This window comes from Panthera onca, chromosome E1, assembly GCF_046562875.1.
Source record: "Panthera onca isolate mPanOnc1 chromosome E1, mPanOnc1 haplotype 2, whole genome shotgun sequence".
NCBI classification, from domain to species: domain Eukaryota; kingdom Metazoa; phylum Chordata; class Mammalia; order Carnivora; family Felidae; genus Panthera; species Panthera onca.
Genome location: NC_138352.1, coordinates 982,794 through 988,860, shown reverse-complemented (window position 1 = coordinate 988,860; position 6,067 = coordinate 982,794). Strand labels below are relative to the sequence as shown.

The 6,067-nt window shown below is 45.9% G+C and overlaps 1 long non-coding RNA gene across 1 annotated transcript; it reads left to right on the top strand.

The window, feature by feature from the left end:
• Positions 1 to 477: 477 nt before the first annotated feature.
• On the top strand, positions 478 to 2,034 carry LOC132687476 (uncharacterized). The gene is made up of 2 exons (XR_013552230.2): positions 478 to 1,130; positions 1,425 to 2,034. It is a non-coding gene; the product is annotated as an uncharacterized LOC132687476 (long non-coding RNA).
• The last annotated feature ends 4,033 nt before the right edge of the window (positions 2,035 to 6,067 follow it).

The window sequence follows — 6,067 nt, the reverse complement described above, 5'->3', positions numbered from 1 at the left end:
GGCGGTGGCGGAGGGGGCTCAGGTCAGGCTCTCACAGAGGAAGCTTGAAAGGGGGACCCCTCCACACACACGCACCTCTGAAGCTGAGGGAGCCAGCAGTTTGCTGGAACACCCAAGTCTGCACACGGTGCCCTCTCCCTGCCATCACCCAGCCTCGGCGCAGGCCCCCGGGAGCCCGGCGGTCTGCGATGCTCAATCTTCCGGCCTCACCGCCCCAGGCCTCTCTGGGTTCCCGAGTGACAAAGTGGGGGAGCTGTCCGCAGCGCCGCTGGTGCAGCAGAGATGGGGTTAATGATCAGTCACCGGGTCCGGCTTCTCCGCCAGGCCTTGGGGGGAGGGGGTGTGGCCTGCACCCGCGCGGGGAAAGTTTCGGCTTTGGAGGCTGGAGGCGCCCCGGGGGAGGTGCCGCAGAGATGCTCAGAGCCCCCGGCGCACCTGCACACTGGGTGGGGGACTACCGGGAAAGGGGGGAAGAATGGAGGGGGCTGTTGTGACAGGGTTCGCATAGAGGGACGGGAGGGCTGGCACACATGCCCTCTTCCCACTGGGGACACAAGCTGTCAGTCGCTTACACAGAAACAACCACACAGACTTGCAGGCTCTGAGAGCTAGAGATGAGCCTCCTGATGGGAAGTACCCCTTCACTGACAGATGAAGAGATCAAGATTTAGGTTGAGTGGCTGGCTCCAAGTCACCTCAGGCCTCCACACTCCTCATTCTTTCCCTGTCTCATCCACGTGTCCCTCCAAGTGACAAGCACAGGGAAGGGAGAGAATGGCATCTCCCCAGGTTGTGGAAGCTGAGGGTCCTCCCCTAACTCCTCCTGGGGGCATCCGTCCCCAGAGGTGGGAGGACCCTATATGTGGAGAAGGGTGTGGGAGGGGAGGCTGGAAGAAGCAGAGGCAGGGCAGAAGCAGCAGGAAAAGAAGCAGTCGAGAGCTGCGCGGGCGCCCACAAGGCGTTCAGCTGCTTGGGGCAGTTGGGGATCCTGGGTACCCACGTGTGGATGGAGCCTGAAGCTCTGAGGGACACATGGGCTCACCTCGTCCTGGAGCATGTGCAGGAGGCCGTGACCTGAGGAACCCCGAGATGGTGCCGTCTTGTCAGATGACACAGTGCCAGGGAGACAGGTGTGGAGGAGGATGGGGGTAGAGGTGGGTTGAAGAGGAAGGTGCTCTCGGGGGGTCCTCATAGCTTGGTTTTCCATGCTATGAGGGCAATGAGCCATGGGGCACACAAGTGAGCTGCTGTTTTCTGGGAAGGAAGAGTCTCCACCGGAGGCTTGGGTGGGGTGGGGGTGGGGTGGGGTGGTGAGAGCAACACCCTTTCAGCCCCTGGAGGAGGGGGGAGGAGAGGAGGATGGGTGCAGTGCAAAAAGAGCGTGAGGCTTAGTTTGTAACCAGGGAGCCTTTTTCTGTCTTCAGGAAAGAAACCCCAGGAAAGCAGGATGGAGGCAGGTTTCAGCCAGGGCTGCCCTCTGAAGAGCTCCTGAGAATCACATCTAGGACGATGGTATAGCAGGCTGGTCCCCTCTCAGGTCTGTGTGGCATTGTGATGATGTCTACAGAACATCTGGGTTCGGCATGGAGCAGCCTCTGCTTCGCCGAAAAATCACAGAAGAAAGGTAAACAGGTGGGAAGATAGTCTAATCCCTGTGGTTTGCGTGGAACAAACTGATACCAGGGCTGGTTGGAGGCGTCACTGCACCTCTCTAACGGTCACATTTACTATAATAGCTTGTTGAGGGATGCTGCTTCCCTACTACGCCATCAACTCCAGGAGACAGAGACTCTGTCTGCCTTATTCTCGGGTTTTCCTAGAGCTTAGCACAGTGCCTGGCACAAAGTAGGCCCTCATTCAAGGAAGGGGGGACGTGGATAAAAGGAATAAACACCAATCATATTCACTTTCCAGGTGGGAGGCTCACAGCCTACAAGAACAACAGGAAGAGCCAGACCTCACTAATCGGGAATTTGCAATAACATTGACACTGCCTTGATCCCAATGAGTAAAAGTTAAAAACTTCTCACTCTCTTTTTAGGTTCTTATTCATGAGGGAGAGCTATAGTAAGAATACACCTTACATCTGGATAGCACTTTAGACCTCCTAAATTCTTTTGTGGAAATTATCTAATTTGATATTTGCAATAACCTTGAGAGGTAGGAAAGAGATAAGGTCCTTTGGTCAGTCAGCTGCTTCCTGGCTGCCATCAAAACAATGGAGGGGTTTCTGATTCCTATAGGAGGAGGTCACTGTGATTAGGCCAGTGCACAGCGCTGTGGATGCCTGACCCAACAAAGGAAATGCAGTCTGCTTGGGAGATCACTCAATATCTCCACCTCTCTTCCAGGGGAGGAGAAATCACCAGCTACCACAGATCGAGGAAAAAAAAAAAATCGCTTAGAAAAATATGCTCCCAAATGGAATAAGATTGAGAGTCTAGAAATAAACCCTTACATTTACATTCACTTGACTTTTTGATAAGGGTGCCCAGACAATTAAATGGGGTGGAGGGAAAGGGAAGAAAGTCTTTTTAACAAATGGTTCTGGGACAAACTGGATTTCCACATGCCAAAAGACGAAGTTGGATTCCTATCTCATATCATTTACAAAAATTAACGCAAAATGGATCACAGACAATGTAAGAGCTAAAATCATAAACGTATTAGAAGAAATATAGATATAGGGGTGCCTGGGTGGCTCAGTTGGTTAAGCGTTCAACTTTGGGTCAGGTCATGATCTCATCGTTCATGGGTTCGAGCCCCACGTTGGGCTGTGTGCTGACAGCTCAGAGCCTGGAGCCTGCTTCTGATTCTATGTCTCTCTCTCCCTCTGCCCCTCTCCCGCTCAATCCCTGTCTCTCCCTCTCAAAAATGAATAAATGTTAAAAAAGAAACAACATAGATATAAATCTTTGTGACCTTGGATTAGGTAGTAGTTTCTTAGATATGACACTAAAAGCACAAGTGATAAAAGAAAAATTAGGTAAATTAGACTTCATCAAAATTAAAGACTTCTGTGCTTCAAAGGATACCATCAAAAAAAAAATGAAAAAGACAACCCACGAAATGGGAGAAAATATTTGTAAAGCATGCATATAATAAGGGACTTGTGTCCCTCTTGAGTTGTAAGAACTCTTACAACTCAACAAAAAGACAAATAACTCAGTTTAAAAATGGACAGAAGAGGGGCACCTGGGGGCTCAGTCGCTTAAGTGTCTGACTTTGGCTCAGGTTCTGATTTCTTGGTTTGTGAATTCAAGCCCCACGTTGGGCTCTGTGCTGATGGTGAGGAGCCTGCTTGGGATTCTCTCTTTCTCATCTCTCTCTCTGCCTCTTCCCCACTTGTGTGCTCTCTCTCCCTCAAAATAAATAACCTTCAAAAAAAACGGGCATAAAGGGGCGCCTGAGGGGCTCAGTCAGCTAAACGTCCGACTCTTGGTTTTGGCTTAGGTCATGATCTCACAGTTTCGTGAGTTTGAGCCCCACATTGAGCTGCCAGAGCACAGCCTGCTTGGGGTTCTCTCTCTCCCCTTTCTCTCTGCCCCTACCCCTCTCTCTCTCACTCTCTCTCAAAACAAATAAATAGGTAAATAAATAACTGAAAAAAAATGGGCAGAGGATTTGAATAGACATTCACCAGAGACAACCAAATAACCAATAAGCACATGAAAAGATGATGGTCAACTTCATTAGTCATCAGGAAAATGTAAATCAAACCTCAAACTGAGTTACCAGTTAACACCCACCAAGACACCTAAAATTAAAAAGATAGACAATAACAAATGTTGTTGAGGATGTGGGGAAATTGGAACCCTTACATATTGCTGGTGGGATTATAAAATGGTGGTAGCCACTTTGGAAAACAGGTTGGCAGTTCCTCAAAACGTTGAACATAGAGTTACCATTGTGACCCTGCAACTCCATTCTGGGGTATATACCCAAGAGAATTGAAAACGCAGCCACACAACAACTTTCACACAAATGCCCAAGAAGCCTATTATTATTCATAATAGCCCCAAACTGGAAACAACCCAAATGTCCATCAACTGATGGATGGATAAACAAAAAGTGGTATATTCATACAATGGAGTATTATTCAACCATAAAAAGAAATGAGGTATTGATTATATGCTACAAGTATTGATGCTATGATATGCTGCAACATGGATGAACCTTGAAAACATTATGCTAAGCAAAAGAAGTCGGTCACAAAAGGCCACATATTTTATAAATCCATTTATATGAAACTTCTAGACTAGGCAAATCTGCAGAGACCGAAAGTAGATTAGTGGGTGTTAGGGACTGGGGGGAGGGGAAATGGAGGTGACTGCCAATGGTATGGAGTTTCTTTTGGGATGATGAAAATGTTCTGGAATTAGCAGTGAGGGTTGGGTAAGTCTGTGAATATACTGAAAACCACTGAATTGTATACTTGGAAAGGGGGAATTTTATAGTATATGAATTACATCTCAATAAAGCTGTTATTAAAAAATATGCCCGAATATTTACTTCTATGTTTCTATGATCATCAAGCAATCTCCTGATTATTGATTGGTTTTCAGAGAAGCTGTGGTTCTCTTACTGAATAGCCACCTACTCCTGTTTGCTTGGCCAAAACCTACCCATCTCTCAAAGCCCAGCCCATGAAAAGGTCTAGTTTCCTAAATCCATGCTAATCTCTCTTTTCTATATTTATTCAGCATTAAGTCACATAGGCACCAAAAGCAAAGTATAGGGGAAATAGCACTGGATTAGGAGCCAGAAAAAGCTGGGCCACACTTATATGTCTTACGACCTGAGCAAAATAATCTCTTTGAGCCTCAGTGTCCTCATGTGTGAAATGGCTGTAAACACTCTTACCCATCCCCCCATCTAAGCATTGTGAGAAAATGAAGACCCATCCCTTGTCAGTCATCATACACAAACAATATGTTATTAATATCATAAAAATCATCAGCATTCTTTATATGCAAGACACTGAGAAATACACGATTACCTTTAATATAAAGATTGAGATGAAGAGAAAATTAGGTCTCTGAGGCCACGTGCTTAAGGCTGGTGTAAGTTGTAGGTGCTAAGGAGTCCAGAGGAAGAAGGTTCAAGTAGGCTGGAGCGGACAGGCAAGAGAGCTTCCTTTGGAGAAAGGCAGACTCTGAGAGAGGTAGGCACCCCTCCACCCCACCACCCCCCTGGCAGAAAGCAGGAGCCCAGTGTGGGAGGGGACTAACAAGGATGCTTGGAGGCCAAGGTGAATCTGGTTTGTTTAGACTCAACCAGCACTGTCCAGTGGAACTTTCTTGTGATAATGGAAATGTCTGTCCAACAGAAATATAATGAGAGCCACATATATATAATTTAAAATTTTCTGGTAACCACATTTAAAAAAATAAAAAAAAGAGGTAACATTCATTTTATTAACATTTTAATAACATTGAGTTAATAATTAATATTTTATTTAAACCGATATATCCAAAATGTTATCGCTTCAACATGTGATTAATACAAAAATTAGTAATGAGATATTTTACCTTTTTTTGCAGCCTAAGTCTTAAAACCCTGGTGTGCATTGGAGTGCCTGGGTGGTTCAGTCGGGTAAGTGTCTGACTCTTGATTTTGGCTCAGGTCATGATCTCATGGTTCTTGAGTTCGAGCCCCACGTGGGGCTCCCAGCTGAGAGTGCAGAGCCTGCTTGGGATTCTCTCTCTCTGCCCCTCCCCTGCTCTTGCACACGTGCTCTCTCTCTTTCAAAATCAATAAATAAAAACTTAAAAAAAAATCTGGTGTGCATTTTACACATCACAATTCGGATGCTAAATTTTCACCAGAGTGGAATGTAGTCCTACTAAAGCAATAAAGTTGTGTTTAATGGGAAGATATTTTTTACTGCTTCTGTTTTTAAATTAAAATTAACTAGGGGGCACCTGGCTGGCGCAGTCAGTAGAGCATATGATTCTTGATCTTGGGGCTGAGAGTTTAACACCATGTTAGGTGTAGAGATTACATTTATTTAAGAATAAATAAACAAATAAATAGGTAAATAAATAAATAACGCAAACTTAAAAAA